The 20,569-nt window shown below is 37.9% G+C and overlaps 1 protein-coding gene and 1 pseudogene across 1 annotated transcript in view; both read left to right on the plus strand.

The window, feature by feature from the left end:
• The window catches only part of LOC114476030 (rap guanine nucleotide exchange factor 6-like), a 63,595-nt gene that overhangs the window by 5,430 nt on the left and 37,596 nt on the right, over positions 1-20,569 (plus strand). The gene's annotated exons all lie outside the window — the stretch shown is intronic.
• LOC114476271 (uncharacterized) lies at positions 12,898-13,032 on the plus strand (annotated as a pseudogene).

The following is a 20,569-nucleotide window of genomic DNA, read 5'->3' on the forward strand; positions in this document are numbered from 1 at the left end:
GTTATATTTCCTGAATACATGAATGGATCATTTTGCTATAACAGTGACTCTCATGTGCAGAAGTTTGGCTCACGAGCAACTTCTCCCACCGCAACTTCATTGCCTTGTCAATCTTTCCCAGTTAGATTTTTCATCTCTCCTTTCCTTACCTGTTTGTAGCCAGACTACTTGGTGGTATAATCAGTTCACAGTTTCATGGTGGGTTTTGACCGTGCCCAGTCAGTCTAGATTGGACATTTATGGGAATTCCAGTCATCACGAAGCCACAGGAACAAGGGAGGGAAGAGAGCTAAGCTCAGATTTATGTGGCAAAGTCTTTTCTTTCTGACCGATCGTCCGTGCTGCGGTAAAGGAGAGATAGACCAGTGTGTGGTCGCTCTTTGCTTTGCTGTATTCCTGCTGTATTTGCTGCGAAATGTGTTCTTTTTTTTTTGTTTCTGCAGAGTTCACAAAGGGGAGGTTTGCACCATGCTGACATTGCTCAAGAAGTAATGGATATGATACTACTGGTAGTGATGTAACGATTAATCGTAAGGCAGTTAAAAATCGATTCATAGGTATCACGATTGACATCGATACTTTGAAAATTGAATCGCAGTACTTTTTTTAAACAGCAGAGGGCGCTATATATGTATCCCTTTTCTTGTCCAGCAGTGTACACAGCGGGCGGAATCTGCTACTACTTTGTTTCTGGCCGCCAACTACTCTTAAACATGTTCATAAATGATTCCTTGCTCTAGGGCTGGGCCTTTTATAAATACCGCGATATTTTTAGGCCATGTCACGATACACGATATATATCTCGATATTTTGCATTAACCTTGAATTAACACTTTGATGCACAAAATCACACCAGTATGATGATTCTATATGTCTACATTAAAACATTCTTGATCATACTGCATTAATATATGCCAATTTTAAACTTTCATGCAAAAAAGGGGATATCACAACTAAGTCAAAGTTGACATAACTGTATTTATTAAACAGTGAGTGGCTCAAACATAAAATTGTCAACAGAAAGTGCACGTTCTGTGCAAAATTTTGTCACAGAGACATTTCAAAACAAGACATTAGTGCAGGATGCAACTCACATGGCATTTCAAAACACAAAATTAAAGTGCACTTTTTGTACATAATGCCACTACAATATTTTAAAACAAATAGTGCCCTTTTGTGCATGTTGTCATTAAGATGACATTTCAAAACAACACTAAATTTAAGTGCACCTTTTGTGCATAATGCCACTAAAATATTTAAAAAAAAAAAAAAAAAAAAAAAAGTCCGCGAGTTTAACGGTATGGTCATTTTCAACACCGCACAGACTACAAGCTGCGATATATCGAGTATATTCGATATATCGCCCAGCCCTACCTTGCTCCTTTAGCGCCAAAGAATATCTGTAATATTACGTGAATATCTGTAAAGTCACGTTTTTTCTATTAGCTCTGTCTGCTAGCATAGCATCTCTTCTTCACTGCATGAATATCTGCATGCCAACCGACACTGGGGTTACCAGCGCCCTCTGCTGGTCAAAACAAATATCGGACGTAAATCAGTGCAATGCCTTTTTTTTTTTTTTTTTAAGTCCAATTGTTTAAGGCACAAATACATTTTCAGTTGCACTTTTAAAAAGAAAAAGACCTATTATGCAGTTTTGCATTGTTTACTATAGAACCAGAATTTAAATTAATAGGTTTCTTCTTCATTTGTATTATTCCTTTATTTATTTCATTCAAGATTTATTTTTAGTTAAATTGCATTGTTTTGAATAGTTTATCAAGGGATTCTTTTGACAATGAAAAATAAAAGGAAAACAATACAGTATTTTCGAGTTTTTTTCCCAAAAAATATAAAGGAATATTTTTCTGTCATCATTTGACTAGAGTCCCATTTTGTAGAATAAATTGTGAGAGAATTGTATCGTGAATCGAATCGTATCGGGAGTTGAATGAATCGTTACATCCCTAACTACTGGTGTTCATTGGGAGTTTAAATAGTAATGACTCTGAGGTACGTCCAAATTTACTTTTGATGCGACAGGAGTCGAACTCTTGTTGCACTTTATTTTATGATGGCAGTGTGTAACACTGCATTTTCTCTGACTCAATTTGTCCTCTGAATGATCAATATCTTCTGATGTACATATACAGCAACTTGATTTTTCATCTCTACGTTTAATTTTGATATTAACCGGGTAGAATATTGCAATATATCGCAATAATATTGTATCGTGACCCACGTATTGTGATACGTATCATATTGCAACATCTTTGCCAATACTCACCCCTACTTTTTAGGGTTTCTTCCTGAGTTTATAACGTCCTTGTACATTGTAGAGTAATATTTATCTTAAACTAAAATCATACAGTTCTAGGCTGAGGCTTGAACTGAATGCTTTCAGTTTAATGGTTTTCACTCCAGCACGGACTGGTCAGAACTGACGATATAGTCCAGAAGCAAAAACAGGATCTAGTTTTTTTATGCAGCTATGATGTAATTGTTCTATAGAACGGTTCAATAAAGAATGGAATAAAATGTCAGTCTCAAAGAAACAGATGCATACTTGGATGGTAGTCAGAAGTGTTGCTATGTGAAATACACTCTTATCCTTGTATATAACGTATTTTAATGTCTATTGCTACATTAGGTGACTAGCATCATGACTCAGGGGAAGGTTTACTTATTCAATGGGAATGGGCATGAGAAAGTGCTAGAAAATCAAAGCGGCACAGCATTGGCGATGTTAGTCAACACAGACCCGTCATAACTTGTACTATCCTTTGATTTTCAGTAAATTTAAAGAAAAAAATATATCACTAGGTTTGAGCGTGAGTATGTAGAACTTTCTATGATGCATATTTTATGTTGATGAACTCCCCTCTGTTCTTTCTGACCATATTTATCAAGTACTATATGATTGTGATTCTGTAAATACAACCCTTTTATCCTCTTAATTATAGACTTTAAAGGTTTGTGTGAAAATCTGATTGTCCCTAAAGTAATCTTCGACTACAGCCTACAAGCTGCGTGTACGTCTAAAAAAGTTTAGTGTAAATGCAAACTCCAGAAGAGTAGGTTCTCAGTCTGTTTTCTGGTCAAAACGTGAAATTTTACCAGTACGTTTGAATTTATCAACAAGCCAAACTTGCTTTTTTTTGACAGATGCATAACCCCCCCCCCCCAAAAAAAAAACAACTAAAAAAATACTACCAAAAAGTCTGTTATTACACAGTTACTCAACACATTTGAACTAAAGCATGACTGTAACCTGGTAAAATCATTTTGCCCTGACATGTTGAAGAAGTGTGCCATGTCATTTTAGCCTGAGGACAAATCTCCAATGAATGAGGTGAAAACTAAAACAAAAAACTGATGATGCAAATGGCATACTTCACCTTTCACACACACGTTTGTCAGCTCTTGAGTAGAAATAAGTAAATGTTTAAAGGCACACAGCAGACTCTGTGACCTAAAGAGTTGCTTTTTTCAACGATTCCTCAGGCCAATATTCAGAGCTTGACACTATCAATGCACTGAGCGGGGCTTCCCTCTTGAAATACCGTCCATTAGGGCTGGGCGATATGGCCTTTTATAAATACCGCGATATTTTTAGGCCATGTCACGATACACGATATATATCTCGATATTTTGCATTACCCTTGAATTAACACTTTAATGCACAAAATCACACCAGTATGATGATTCTATATGTCTACATTAAAACATTCTTGATCATACTGCATTATATATGCCAATTTTAAACTTTCATGCAAAAAAGGGGAATATCACAACTAAGTCAAAGTTGACATAACTGTATTTATTAAACAGTGAGTGGCTCAACATAAAATTGTCAACAGAAAGTGCACGTTCTGTGCAAAATTGTCACAGAGACATTTCAAAACAAGACATTAGTGCAGGATGCAACTCACATGGCATTTCAAACACACAAATTAAGTGCACTTTTTGTACATAATGCCACTACAATATTTAAAAAAAAATAGTGCCCTTTTGTGCATGTTGTCATTAAGATGACATTTCAAAAAAAAAAAAAAGTCCGCGAGTTTAACGGTATGGTCATTTTCACACAACCGCACAGACTACAAGCTGCGATATATCGAGTATATTCGATATATCGCCCAGCCCTACCGTCCATGTAAGTTTGGAGAAGACGGGCCGTCTTTGACCAGGTCATGTGACCTGGAGAATGTTTCACTTTATGGCAGTCACGTGACCACAGGCTCTGGTATAATGAAGCTAAGGCTTTTGCTACTATTTTTCACTAAGTGGTGCTTTTTGGTGTGTGTGTGTGTGTGTGTATGTGTGTGCGCGGTGACAGAGGAGAGAGAGAGAGCGGTCTGATCACTTCTTTTCCTTCTACTCCGGCCATATGTTTACATCACTTATCATAGATAGCTCTGCCTTTACGGTTTAAATTATCAACTTACGGAGTTCATTCAGAATGTAGGCTTATTTAGGAAGTTAATCTCTTTAATTTAAAAGTGTAGTACAGCCGAACAGCCCTCTGCACTGCTGCAGCTCAACAGACAGTGAAGGATGGGAGAGTTGTCGCTTAAAAAGCGACAGATTCCTACTGACATAAAACTAACTTTACTTTTGTTTAATAATGAATCGATGATATCTCTTCAACCAACAGGTCAACTACTGTCTGCATACACAATCAAAAGACAAGGGAGGCTGGCCCGACAGACTGACTGTTGATTTTTGTGACAGCGCTGCGGCACTTGTGGCCACTAGGGGGCGCTTGACATGAAAGTTACAGGTCTAGCGCCCCTAGTGGCCAAAAGTTACATGGTGTTGCTTTAAAGGGGACATATCATGGTTTTAAATCCTTTCTTTTTACATATAAATCATACAGTTGTGGTCTATAGAAAGCGGAAATGCAATGCTTGGGTCTGAATTCCTCATTATTATAGCTCCACAGGCCCCTTTTCTACCCCTTTTCTGATGTGCTTCTGAGAGCAACTCGTTTTGGTGCGGTCTCTTTAAAAGCAAATGAGACACTCCATACCCCGCCCCCTCTTCAGGTTACAGAGGTGACACTCGGTTCAACTCCAACCTGCTCGGCCATTTTTGTAGTTTGACAGAAGAAATACGATTTTGTAGCGGCGCATAAACTTTTTATTCAGAGGTTATTTACAAAATGTCAACAACAGAAGACTTGTCCATCCAGCCTTACATGTTCGAGCCAGAGTCGGACCCGGTGGAGCGAGATGAAAATGAAGATGATGAACCTGCAGAACCCTAACAAGTGAGCTAACACAAGCACCGAGCTAACGCTAGCGCCAAGCTAACGTCACGAAATGCATTTTAATACAGTCTTTTCGGAGACAAAAACGGCAAAATGAAATGACTAATGAAAACTTTAGACTTAAATTAAATCACGTAGGCCATATCATCAAGGATCTAAAACGAGCACACAGCGCTAACATATGAAGTCTGAAGACGGTGCAACTGCTAATGCTAACAAAACAATGACAGGGACGTCTTATCACACTTTTTAGCGTTATTTACAGCTTACCGAAGTGCTCTGTTCGTCGTCTCCAAAGATAGAAGGAATTGAACCCTCAATCAGACGAAGTCTTTCGGCAAATCCTTCTTTATACTGGCGGGGGTTGCAGAAGCAGTCATCCTTGAAGTGCTTAGCGCACACAAAAATGACCTTACCCACAGATGTGGGTACATTTCAATAAAAAATAAAACTCAACCAGGCACTTTGAAAAGGTTCTGATGCTGGGAGACGTTGTAATGAAGCTTGTGGGTTCCAACAACCAAACATTTTGACTTATCCTCTCGTAACTTCGGCATCCTTGAGCTTGGACTACAAAATAAAAGCGAGACATAAAATGGTGGCTTGCTCGAAGTTTTGGGCCTGGAGTTGATGTCCTAATTTGACAGTTCCGCTGCAAATACTGTGACGTTATTGTTCAAAAACGTAATAGAGAATCGAAAAATCGAAACAGATTGAAAAATATGACCAAAACAGAATATAAAGATATCAACGGAGCACCTGAAGAGATTAATTTGAACTTTTCTGTACTTCTAAACAATCTAAATATACATCAAAATGCATTTAAGGGCTAAAAAAGTGGATTTAGCATCATATGTCCCCTTTAAAGGATGCAGTTATATATAGAAGGTGTTTATTTGTTTAGTGGATGTTTCTAAGTAAATATATATTGTGAAATTGAATGATAACCGTACAATTATTGCATTAAAAAGTATACCCCTCTATTCAGTGTTTTTATTCTTTTTGACCTGAGTGAATGGAAACTTTAGACATCCTATTGATTCCTAATATATAAATATAATGTAAATATGCCACCTCCGTTATAAAGCAATTAATATTTATGCTTTGATTTTCCAAAAACTTTTGCAGAGAGAAAACATTTTTATTCTGGTTCTGATTCCAACCTTGTTGGAGAACACATGTTTTAGATGTGAAACCAAACTGACAACTTGTGACTTGCTGTCACTCAAACATACTTGAAATCACATGACACAGCCAATGACAAACTTGCTCGACAAGCATGTATGATTACAACATTGACAGTAAACATACATGTGTTGTTTGGAAATGACGGGTTAATACAAAAGGTAAAAATTGATTAGCTGTAAAGGAAAGAGAAAGTGGCACATCACTTTCATACAGGCTTGATTGCTTTACTGTAGCTTGCATTTCACCTTGGATTGCTCACAGCTATATACAGTATATTCTGACCTGTGTCAACCAATATGCACAGCAGCTTTCCTCCCAAGCACGCACACAGGCGAGCATTAGTAGCAGCATTGACGAGCAAAGTGAAGGTGGAAATAGTAGAAGACAGTGTGTTTGTGTTTGAATCAGTGAATAAACACAGCCTTCTCCTGACCCAGCGTGCTGATGAAAGCCCTCCTTATGGATAAAATAAAACCTGCTTCTAACTGAGCTTGTGCCCGGCAAAGCCAACGCACTCTAAGAATACCCTTGTATGACTTAATGTTTTGTGAGTGAACTCTTGGTCCTGTCTGCTGTACGGGGTGTGGTGGTACTCGCTAGTTTTCCATTATGAACTAGAGAATTTTGTGAGCTGGATGATGCCTTAAAAATTGGATAAATGGGTCATTCTATGTCATTTCAACAAACTTTTTGAGATATGGCCAATTTAATGAGGTGGGTACAGTATACTGTATATATCAATTTTCACTTGTCCTTATTTTTCTTCCATTTTCAGCTTCCAATATTTTAGTAACTCCATCACATAGGAAACTGAAATTTGGTATAATAATACAGCCTCCACCTACTCTCTCAGAATATAAAGAAATATCTGCAATACATCCTATCTGGTGGACATGCCAGCCCCTCAAATTTGGAAAAAAGTATGTCAGGGTTTCGGGCTCAAACACGTTTGGGCCTTCAGTAAACTACTTTGCATATCTCTCAGATCATTGTAATTTTGATCAGCTTTGAGTTATGTATATAGACTGTTCAAATCACTAATGATTAGTCCGATATATGCATTGGTTTTTGGCTGAAACTCTCTTGGAATCCAAAAAAGTACTTTTATGACACATTTTCATTGGCCCATAACTGCATGTGGGAATGTAAGAAAAAAATCTGTTTTAATTTATAGTCTAAAGATTACTCTTTCTTGGGATATTAAACTATTTTTCTTTATGTGACTTTGTGTTATTTCACCACTCGCCGATATTGAAAATCCTTTTCATGAGGCCATTGTAGCTTGCCTCTGTGTCTCATTATCAGAATTTGTTTATTAGTTTTTCATTAGTATCATAAAATCGCATCAGAAATCCATTCATTTTTGAAAAGACATGTTTTATGAAAAAAAATTCTCTTCTTTTTGGGGGGTGTTTTTCCTTCAAAATACATTAATATCTATCCATCATCATTATCATAACAGTGATTAAATGACTCAATGAATGAAAGGGATACAGGAATGTTAGTTAGGTTAAATAGGGTAATTATTTGGTATAATAATAATGATAATGTCAGTCACATAGATTTTTTTTTAACCTTTCTTTAACAATTGAAAAACATTAAATAGACATGAATAATGGACCACAGTGTCAAATATACTGTTGTGCACTGGAAACTGTGCAGGATGGAAGGGAAATGTTTTAATGGCAGGTGTCTGGCAGTAAAATGTCTGTAGCTCTGTCTGTAGCTTTGTCTGTGCCAAGTGTGCTAACTTTAATGACAACATCCCACTGCTGCTCAACATTGATAAAGTGTTGTTAAGTGTGTGTTCTCTGTTTCCACAAGTCAGAGTTTGTAATAATTTATTGTCATCCTTGTACAGCTCCTTTATTTTCATGGGGTTGGTGCATTTTACGGGAGGCTCCAATGTGATTGGTGCGCTGCCGCTGGTGTTGTTTGGATATCTAAGACCGCCGTTACTCCGCTGGTTCACTTGACAGATGTTATGAATAACCATAGTTTTGTAAGAACCAACATCTGGTCAGCGCTGACAGTAAATGCATGTATTTAGAAAGCTGACTCTTGCAAAGGTAACACTTGAGTTAGACCTCCACAGTAGGACACTGTACGTATAGTTTTTGGGGTAACACTTTACTTGAAGTTTTATACACAAGGCTGACATTATGCTGTCATAATTGATCTGTCATTAGCATGAATGAGGTGTCATGAAGGCACTCATTAAGTGTTAAATTTTGACACCTTTTGCTAAATCGTGACACCTTTGGAGCTATGTTGGCATTTGTTGGGTTAGGTAGAGTTAGGGTATTGACAACCTTCATGACACCTTATTCATGCTAATGGCAGGTGTCATGTCATTAGAGCTGCTCGATTATAGAAAATAAAATAATCGATTATTTGTCAACCACAGTTATTTATTTTTTGTACAAAAAAACACTAAAATCAAGTCTGTTCACTTTTGCACAAAACAAAACACATTTTGCACGTGATGTGTCTTTGTTCTACGTCTTCATCATCAAAACCAAAGTGTTCCCATATCGGACAATTTGACTTGTTTTGCTTGTTTACCAAGTGTTTTTGCTGCGTTTCTCCTGCCATGTTTCAAAACCGCTTGCAACATCTTTCTACGTGTTGGCCTGCAGGCTAGCTTTGACTTTGAGAGGGGCGGAGCGGAGGGGAGGAGCTTGCATGTGCATTAGTGAAATAACTCTAATATTAATGACGTGTGTGCCAAGCTTTATTATTTCCAGATGTCCGAAATAGTGGGTTTGTTTTATTTAGCAAACAAAATGTATTTTAAAAAAAAATAAAATAAAATATATATAATTGTTTTTTCTCGACTATGTTATTTTTGTAATCGGGTGTAATAATCGAAATCGAATTTTGATTAATTGAGCAGCCCTACTCTAGTGTTTCCATACCCGTTTCTGTCATATTGTGCTGTTATTCAGCACAGGCGTTACTCGCGGAAGCGAGTAATACTTCTGAGATATATCAGTTTCCATTTTTGTAAATTATTGCAGACTTTTTTCCCCTGTTCTCCTTTTGGATTTACAAAATTTATCTCGATCTTTGAAGCTCACAGTTTCTCCGAAGTCTGTTTGAAAGCATTTTTGGCCAAGCGCATTGGCAGTGTGTGAATACAGAGGAAATAGGCATTAAATTTTCCTGTAGTAAATAATATTTATTTTACTGCTAAATCTTGATTTATTGGAGTTTTTCAGGCAGTGAAGTATTACAACTGAAGTCTTTCAAATTTCCGTTGTTTTTTGAGAATAATAAGGAGCATTTACAGATGTTAAAATAAAACAAATATTTAACTATAAAGCCTTTACGATTATATATATTTTAGCTGCAAAACAAGAAGAATATCTCATTACAAAGTAAGTTCAGTTCTGTTTGTCACAGATTTTTGCTGTTTTAACCATGTTTTATCCACTTGTACGTCTAAGCTTGTATTATAGACAGATGTGAGTCATTGTGAGGCTCTAATTGCCAGATTTTTAAAAGCTGCTTTCGTACAGAAGTCCACAATGACAGCCGTGTCGGTTCACACTGGGCATTGTTTTTATGTAAACACATCAGCTGTCCTTCTGGGTACCGCATGCGATTACCCTGCTGCCCAAGGTGTGTGCGCATGTTTGCCTGGTCGTGCATGTGCAAACAGTGTTAACACGTCACTGCTACTGTATGTGTGTGTGCGTGTGTGCAGCTGCATTCCTCGCAGGACGGCAGGCATGGACAGGCTGATAATGTCTGCTCTGACCTGTTTGCTTTGTGGGGAATGCAGATCATGGCTACAGGTGGACTCATCAAGCATAGTTTTATTAGCCTGTCACACATGACCTTGGAATCACTCACATGCTGTGTGTCAGATGATCATTTCTAATTATGGCCACAAACTTTTTGGTAAAGTTCAAGAATCATTCCATTTTAATATAACTTTTCCTCGCCAAGCCTTTCAGAACTGGAATTGGAAAAACCAGTGGATCAATAGTTTGTGATGAAGGCTTCAGAAATGAAGTATTTCCTGCATCAACACAGTGTCTAAGATTACTTCTTGCTTCCTGTGGTTGGTCTCTGGCTTGTGTGTTGACTGTCCCATTGTGAATACGATGACAGATTTATATCTGAAGATGGATGTTTTTAAATGCATCTCATTGGCCAGATGTTCACTTTGGGCTCGGGGAATCTAAAGGGATCACATGTCTTAAGAATAACTGTAATGAAAACAAATTTTGTTATCTCTCTTTTTTTTTAGATTGTAGTATCTAAATAAGAGATGGGCAACTCTTATCATGGTAGGGAGGCACAGAAATGTGATTGTCTGATTCAAGGGCCACATTATCAACATTCATGTCAGCTAAGAATGTGCCATATATCGTTGTTCCCGATATATCGTCAAAAACATTCTCACCGTTAAGAATATGTAATCCCACGATAGAAACAATAAATGTCCATGTCGGAAATTAGCGAGGGCCACGGGCCATTTGTCCCTCAGTTTGGCCAATAATGCCCCTAAAAACCTTGTTCCACGGGCCAAAATTGCCCACAAGTTTGTTGTCAACACCTTATTATTCTCTGGAGCAGAGCGCTGTTCACGGCAGCTCTGCCGCAGAGCCTCCGTTTGTTGTCATTTTGCACATTTTTTTTCTCATTTTGTGTATATTTCTTGTCGTGATGTGTGTTTTTGCAGTAATATTGTGTATGTTGTCATTTTGTGTATTATTTCCTTTTGTTTTTTCACATTTTTTTTGTCATTTTGTGTATTTTTGGAGTAATTTTTGGCATTAATCTTAGAGGGGCCGCACAGAATTAGACTGAGGGCCGCATGTGTTAGCTGCACATGTCCGATCTAAATACAATAAATAAAAATTCAAATACTTGTTTTATTGTAACAAATATCCCCTAAAAAGTTGGTTACAAGCAATCATTTGGAAGGTAACTAACTATCGCCACTAATATAATGTCTATCTGAGTTGAAGTAAGCCAGGCAGCAACTTGTGCAGGAACCTGTTGCTGCCATACTTTTATTACGGCTGTTTTACAAGCTTGCAAAACTGGTCTGGAATGTGTGTCAAATAAAGGAAACTAGTAGACGCTTCCAGCTGTGTGTTTGTCTTTGTTGCACTGATTGCGGTTAAACAGAATCAAGGTTGAGGTATTATTACTTATATGTATTTGTGTGTATGTGTGTGTGACCAAGTTGTTGAAATAACAATGGATTTAGGGTTTTTTTTTCATTTTTTTTTTTACGACCTTAGATTCTTCATTTAATGTCATTACATTGTCAATGGATTCAACCTGCTTCCATTTATTTGTCAAAGCTACAATTATATCCCAATATTGTTTTTTTTTTTTTTTTTTTTTTTTACAAGGAAGACTTGCTATTTATTTAGACTATGGGAGGAAAAATGAGTAACTACTAGAGGAAACATGCAAACGGGAAAAAACTGTGTTCAAACTTGTTTAGGAAAACGTTTTGGTATTGTAATAAAGTTTGACGTGATAAACATTCATTGGAAGGAACAAACACTTCAAACATAAAGCATTATAGTGCAACATTTCCATTTGCATTATCCTCAACTTGTACTTTCCTGACAGTGCAAAGTCAATCTGGACTAACTTCATTACATCTGTAGGTTTAAATACATAACAGACATCAGGTGACATTTCTGCAGTGGAGGCTTCACACATGCTCTTGCTTTTCTCACCTCTAGCGTTGTTGTCACAGTGATAAAGCATGTGTGGCCTGCTCAGGAGGAGCCAAGGCAATATGTTGCATTTAACTACCCAATGTTCTACCGTTTAAGATCCTCAGAGACCAGGCTTTAGTAGGTCAACAACAGCAACATTCCTTACGGTAGCCACTGTAGCCAGGCACCGCAGATACACAAGGCAACCAGGGAAAAAAATAGCTGATGGGACTGCTTTTGTACAACATATTTTGATGCTGTATGTGAAAATTTGAAAGATAAAAAGCAGCAAAATTCATAGGCGCTCATCAACTCGCTCTCGACCAGGTTGTGGTGCTGACGGTGAGTTATGGAGCATGCTGACGGTCAGGATTTTTAAGTCTTATTTTTAGAAACCCCGGCATGTTACTTTGCAGACTACACAACACAAGTACAACACAATGAACGGACATTTATAGCCAAAAAAAAAAAACCCTGGAGCTCTACGTCAGGAGGACAGGCCGAGAAACACCACAAGGTCTACTTTCAAGCATTGACTTTATACAGAATGTTCTTGTAGTACAAGAACAATGTAAGACTGTTGATTTATTGTCAATAAATGGATCATTACAAACATCGTCAGTTGTCCAGAGCAGTCTGCACATGTTTTTAATATGTGACAGAGTGACTTGAGTTTCATTTGTTTGGCTACATAACACATCCCAGTCTCCCATTGATTTTTCATGCTTGGAAAGGTCAAATGTTATTGCTTCTCTGCCTTTTGGCTAAGATCAAGTGTAGGAAAGGTCAAATGTTGGAGATTTTTTGTTTTTGTTGATTGGGTAAATTAATGTCATGTCAGTATTTATGCGTTGGGTCTACAACAGAATGGCACCCTATCCAGGCCAGGGACTATGCAGCATGGCACCTGATGTGAACTTGGATAGGACGTGTTCAGACTTGAGTCAAACTTGTTTGTATCAAGCCTTGTTTTAAATTGTTTTCAAATCAGAAACAGAATTTTTTGAAATGGCTGCATCATTCTAGTAAATTAAAATAGCATTGCATAAATAATTTATTAGGAGAGTTAGCGAAAAACGTTTTTACAATAGTCATCATGACTAGACAATATCGTCGAAGCAAAAAGTTACCAAGTGCAATTATTGATACATGGCAACGAACTGTCTACCAAAAAGAGACTTCAAATAAGTTCAGAATGTCACAATCACAAACCAATTGTTTGTCAGATTGATTTCGGGTTTCAGTAACATTTCAATGTCCGCAAAAATCCCTCAGACACGAGGAACTGCCAGCCGTTCCTACTGAATGTGATTAAGTCTGGATTGCTGACAGAGGCAGTAAGGTGGGAGGTCTCTTGTTTGGCAGATCCCACCGTGGAAACACTGAGTCACTGTCCACATCACAACCACGAGCAGCCGACTACTGTCTGCACTCTCTACTCTCCTTCTTTTAGCCCTAAAACCATGGCTATTCAATTACTCACTCAATTGGTCCACGTTTTGAAAACTAACTACTTCAGCTTGGCCAAACGTGTTTTCCATTTCCTTCAAGGAGAATTTTAAAACAACTACTTGCAAATAATGTAAAACGAGCTATATTTATCACAAACACTAAATTTGAATATACTGTAAGGACATATCTTGTGTATTTAATTGAAAGGTGCATACTTGAAACAGTCCTATTTTCAAAATTAAAATATATTCTGAAATAAATGTCAAGATGTGTTGGTTCTCCGCACCAATTTGATCATTTGGAGTTGATTTATGTTCGATTCCATGCCTCTGTCAGCTCTTCAAACGCTTGTCTTTGTGTATGCACATATATTGGCCCGATATTTTGGTCGACCTCTAGTTTTATGTTGCGTACTATTTTGCTACAATGACATAAAACTTCTTCAGCATTTGGTTTTCTGTGCTTTACCCGTTTCTTTGGTTGGAGACATAGATTTGAACTGTTCTTAAAGGTAGAGATAAAGTCACAAGTACGTGTGCTTGTCTCCAATAAAAGAAAACTTGCATGCCACTGATGAGGATTTGTACCAATAACATTTCTGCCTGATGGCATAAATGCTAAATCTAGATTCTTAAAAGAATGAAGCAGAGCAGGAAAAGAACAATTTACTGTTCTAACATTACGACACATTAATATAGAGATGTTTTTGATGTGCAGTGAAGTTTCCTAAAATTTACGTTCAGCCAATGGGGGAATGCAGCAGTTGAAAGTCTAGAGTAGCACTGTGATGGAGCTGCATGACAGCAGCACAACAAGAATTCTTGAAATATTTGAGTGTGAATGAATGCCTTGGCACAAGTTGGTTTGAATAGAAGTATGCATGTAACAAGAACAACAAGCAGTGGTACTAGCGTACACATAATGTTTTTAGCTTGGCATGCTGTCGCTTTCATTTTTCTACATTTAACACCACTTTGATTTTTAGTTTCCTTTTTCTTCTTCACCATTGTGCTTACCATGAGTTTGTTTGTTCGCTGACTCACTCGCTCCTTTGATTTAATGATCCCTTGACTTTTGTATGGTCAACTTCTTTACTGACATGTCTGAAAAGAATGTGCCGTGTTCACCTCTGGAATGCTGGCAATGTTATTACTGCATTCTCTTTTCTTCCGGCTTGCTTTAGTGCACATAAAAAAACCTCAGAGTTCTGCTGAGAACAAAGCAAATCTGCGTGCAAAATACTTTTGCAATGTTTTATGATTTTTTTTTTGACAATTTTTCACAACTTCACATGTGCCCACCCACCTCCACAAGAAGCAAAGTAAAACTCCAACGTAGACTTCACCACCAAAGTTTTTGCTTTTGTTACTCCCAAGCCTTCTCTATCCTTCTGAAAACACGATACACTATCTAGCGTCATAGAGTGAATAGTTCCCTCATTAGCAGTCAACATGATTGACAGCATACATTAATGCGGTAGCAAAGCAACCACATTTCTTGGGTTACCATTACAGCTTGGTGTAAAGTTCATATAACCTGTGCAAGTCTTCACATACGAGAGACTTTGGCCACAGGGTATGAACTGATTGTGACCCTGGGGTGACCAAAAGGTGTACTGAGGTAATACATGGCCATACACTTATTACATCAACTTTGATGGACGGTCCCCCCCCCCCTCCCTTTCCCGAATGATGTAATGGTCGGATAAATGCGACCTTCTCGTTCACTTTGCAAAATATCGGGTTCCTATCAGATTTAGGACCACATACAAAAGTGGCCTGGTTCGTATTTTAAAAAAAAATCGGATTTGTGCTATTGAAACAGTTTGTATACATGTCGCATATGGACAAAAATAAAAACGGATTTAGGTCGCATTTTCCACAGTTTGTACATAGGCTAAGTTGCCTGTGCTGATATGTGCGCTTTTCTTAGTTTTAGGAGATAAATAAATGTCATAGTACTAAAAATATTTCATGTACTTCCAGTTCAGTGGAAATGTGTTTTTCTCACTAACTTCTGTGGCTACTTACCACAGGCGCCAAGGTCAGCGAGACGGTCTTCAACTGGATTGGATTTAATAGGGTTGAATAGGGTGCAAACTGCAAAGACATGAAGGTGTACACTAGGATGTGTTTCTAGTTGTCTTGTGTTGCCTTGTCCTTTAATATTTCAGTTTCACTCTGGCAAAACAAGGTATTTTCTATGCAAATTAATGCAAACTCATACAAAATGTGCACTTGAGCTTCTTTGTTTAGTGAGTCAGTGTAACATATCTTAAACTCACTAACCGTGTGAACTTTTGAAAGGTCTGTTTTTTTGGTCTTCAACTTCGAATAAATGTTAGATTTTAATCAGAATGGCTGTCATTAAAAACCCATTAAGCATAGTTGATTTTGTGTTTAAAAATAACTGAAAATAAAGAATTAAACCTGTTTGTATAATGGTATTCAGGGTTAGATAATCTTGATATTTACCATCATCAGAAAATTCAAGCATTCAAACTTCACGTAGTTTGAACTGGGCCCGAGGGGCTTCTAACATCTGAGGCTCATATGAACCCAAACCACCCTAAATATAAGCAGGAGTAATTCTTTCAGTCCGCAGGCAGGCAGAAGCAAGTGAACCCAGCTGTCAGACGCTTGTTTTTATTGGTTCTGCAGTCCGAAATAAGGAAATAAATTGTATAGCTGGTCTGCTTGTTTGTGTCTTTGATTCATGGCGTTGAGGTAAGAGTGTGAGAAACGTAGCAGGGCTGCCTGTCTGAACAGATTGGTGGAGGATATCTCTTTCGTATCTTGGCTAGTTGACAGCCTGCCTGTGACTGTGAGGAGACGTAGATGACAGCTTTTCAAGAAGCGCCAAGTGAGTGGTGAGCAAGAGCTGCAGTGTTCGTTTGCAACTTCTATGCTCACATTTACACCTTTTCTTTCTTGAGCTACATACACAGTACCACCCTCAGTATTCTCCTCTATCAGAACAGGCAAAAAGTCACGTTGACACCAGCATTATAACATCTGCTGCCATATGTCATACATACCCTGCTGCCAGTTGACGAAAAATACTTTAAAGTCAAACAAAATCCCAAAAATATCTGTCTTAACCTGTTGATAAGAACATAATTGATGTTTTTTAATTTGTGTTTCTGTGCCAATCTACACCTTCAAGCATGAACAGTTTTTAAAGACTCAAAATCTCAGGCGCTGCCAGGCACCAGTCAGTCTCTGGAGGTAGACATTTCTTAGTAAAGCTGGAAGTGATGTACACACTACACCGAAACATTGTTTTGTAATCTGGAAGAAAATATGTTTATGGCGGATCCATAACTGTGCATACCTGTTTATTGCTTATCTGTTTAGATTTTTAATGCTCCTGATGTTTTAGTCTTTCAGCCCATCCGCACTCACATTTTTTGGGTCCAAAAAAAACTAAAATATTTTCAACAACTTAAAAACTTTGCTAAATGGTTAATGTTTGCTGTAAAGCCAAGAGATTAAAAGTTGTTGGAGTGATGGAAAAGTCTGAATTATACCTGATGACGCCAGTGACCTTTTATTTCCAAAAAGAAAGTTTACTTCTGTCAATACATTCATACACTTTGGTAAGAAACATACTGCAGCTAAGATTAGACAAACTTTCAGATTTTCCGTTGTGGTGTTTTTGTGTGTCTCTGGTGGTTGGGTTTGGCTGGTGAAGACACAGCTGGTGTCGCACTTACCCGTGTTTGCCTTTCTTTCTTTTAATTGGAGAAAAGATAGCAGACCTTTTCGAATACTATACTAAAATGTGAGGTCGCATTGCAGACAAATGTTTAAATTGCATATGAACTTATATATATATATATAAGTGTGACCTGAAAATAGAACAATGTTAAGTTAACATTTTACTGGTGTTTGGTTCATTTTCTACATTTTAATACAAACAAGTTGGTGTCCATCTGAGACTCAAGTTTTGCATGCTTCTCCTCTCCATTCATCACTCACTCCCTCCTTTCTATGGTTTTCAATAAGTCGCTCACACCACTGTCGTCACTGGACTTTTTTTTATGTATCCGACTTTTTTCTTTCTTCCCCTGCACGGAAAGTCTTACAAGACTCTCTTGATTTTTAAAAGCACTTTTGCTCACAAGAAATCAAATGCTGTCAGTCTGTTCTTAAAATAGTCTGCCACACAGTCTCTGGCTTGTTTTTATCTTTCAGAATGACTTTGTGTTCGCAGGGTTTGAAGCTTTCTGTCACAAGTCTATTCCTTCAACCTTTGTTCATGGAAGTATTGTCTTTGTGTGAGAGAAGGAGCAGGCTGAGCTGGGAGCAACGGAGCAGGATTAAACAGTTAATTGGTGAAAGGGTGATTAAAAGTTAACACTACCAATGCCAATAGGGTTAAGAGTGTGGTCCACTGCTAAGCAGGGGATTTCCAGTTTAACTGTGTTTCGAGGGATGAAACCAGCTTAGGATCACAGCTGAACTAATGGTCAAACTATTAAGCGGTAATAATGCTGTGTTGTGTTTAATGTTAAGCTTTAACTTCTTGATTCATTGTGTGTGGTTTATGCCAGAGATCTATTGTTCATCATGGTGTTTTTATCTTTTGTCTTTTGTCATCTTCAAACATGAAAATGTATGAAATGGGGATGCACCGAATATTCGGCCACCAACATTTGGCCTTCGGTTTAGTGAGTTAAAAGCAAGGCCGAATAGTAGCGTGTGACGCAATCAAACAACGTGCAGTGATCTTGAGTCGGAAAAGTGTGTGCGCGTTGCTGCAGAACCAGCAGCGGCAGCTCCTTTCCGCACACAAACACAACCAGACTCTCTCCTTTCTGCTCTCCATCGTCCGTCACCACGTAAAAGTTGGAAACCGTCCAATTCCACAACCAAGTCCGTTGTTAGTGCTGTGAGCTACGAATCCTTTAACATCCCCATTGTTTCCTTTGCACTACACCGGGTCTTGCTGCATAGACTGGTGTAGCATTAGCATGCAGTGCTATCAGCTGATGTGTGTAAACAATGGGTCCATGGCTCCAAGCAGTGACTCCCAACACGATCGGCAGCAGAAAAAGTAGTGCAGTTTGTATTTACATATATGGCAATAAAGTATAACTTATATTCTATATTAAACCGCAGTGTTTTAGCTGTTAGATAGTTGGAGAGGGAGGAGCTCACATTCTAGGAGGTGACGTCACCTACCAGCAAAATCCATCTGTCCCATTTGGAGCTGACTTTTTACAAAATGTGGAATAACAAGGGAGGGAGGAAAGAACTTTTTCAACTTTGTACCCCTGAATGAGGTTAAAGGGATTATATCACTGTCGCAAAACCATTAGAAAGTGATTTTTTTCATCATACCTCCCATTTAATGCAGTTTAGCTGTTTTTGGAATGCATGTTTTGTTTTATTTGAAGGCCTAATATAAATGAAAAACTTTGTTGCTACTGGAATATTTAAAAAAATGTCATAATATTCAATAAACATTACTTTAAAAAACATGTATAAAAATGTATTCTAGGCTATTTATGCACTATTTAAAAAATAGTGAAAAACTTAACCGCATTCGATATTTGGTATTCGGTATTCGGCCAAGCGTTTATACTTTATTCGGCTTTGGCTTCGGCCTCAAATTTTCATTTTGGTGCATCCCTAGTATGAAATGTGAATTAGATGAAACAAAAAGACAAAGATACTAACAAAAAACTTAAGACTGAATGTGAGTATTTATCATCCGTCTCAGTTATAGCACAATATCCATTGTCATCTCGGAGGATGGTTACTAAAGGATGAGACTGCTGGTGTATAGAAGCTACAGAAATGGGTCGCTATATTGCCATTACCATTACTGTGAATGTTAGGAAAGAGTGATTCTTCAGTGTTTTATTGCTCCTCGTTGGCAGTTTTCTAGGTTCTCCTTCTCAGATCAAGGCAATTGAAACCGCAGTAGATTCCTTCATCTTCTACCATTAGCCGCACAAATAACAAACAGCAGTTGCCAACAGTACACAAATGTTTAGAAATTCCAACTACTAGAACCAGAGAAGCCACTGAAACTAAAAAGTGTTGTATGTGTCCTTTAGGAAGTGGATAGCAAACTAATCAGTATCGCATTACTCACATTTTCAAGTTGATCATTTGTTACAAAATGGGTCTGAAACTCAAACACTCTCTCAATAAGACTCAAGGCTTTTAATTATTCACCACAGGTTATAATTCCCCTCAACACGCCAGGGCACATAGATAGCATTTATAGCACATTAGATAACACTCCAGCTGAATCCCTATCTTTCTCATGCAACGTCTTATTGGCAACTGCTTTACTTTCAAATCCTTATCGTGGCGTTCTTGTTATTTACAGTTAGGCTGACCAGTGTTAGTCTGTAACAGTCTTTTAAATGGAAATGGAAACAGCAAATGAATAGGATTGTCAATAATTCAATTAAATGGGGGCACAATCTAAAAAGTGTTGCCATAAAAAGTTCTACACTGAGGTATTGTGTGTTTGTAGGTTTAAAGTATGTGACAACCATATGGACACATGAGCTTCCGAGAAACCTCATCTAACAAAGTGTGTTTGCAAGTATGTGACATCTGTATGAGACGGAAAGTTCTTCTGATGCTGTAGGTCAAACAGCAGCCTGTTTTATTAGCATGAGACTATGACAAGCAGCTTGTCCTCATAAACAATAAGGTGGCAGATTCACTGTCGTACTGTGTAACCCACTCATCCTTAATGGAAGCTGATTTGAACACTAAAAGCCTTGTTTTCTTCATTGTGAGTAAATGCCCGTGTAGTATTGACACAGATGTTGTCAGTGCCCTTATGTAATGCAATGTTCAAGGCCGATTATGAAGGCAGGATGTTTGCTAAGCTGTTTGTTCTACCCCGTCTGAATGGACATGCTGTTCAGTCTGTCTACAATATCCTCTGTATCCGTTGTGAGGGATATTGTTCATTCTGGTTGGAGGTGGGTGTG

The sequence above is a fragment of the Gouania willdenowi genome, chromosome 14, assembly GCF_900634775.1.
Source record: "Gouania willdenowi chromosome 14, fGouWil2.1, whole genome shotgun sequence".
Lineage (NCBI taxonomy): Eukaryota > Metazoa > Chordata > Actinopteri > Blenniiformes > Gobiesocidae > Gouania > Gouania willdenowi.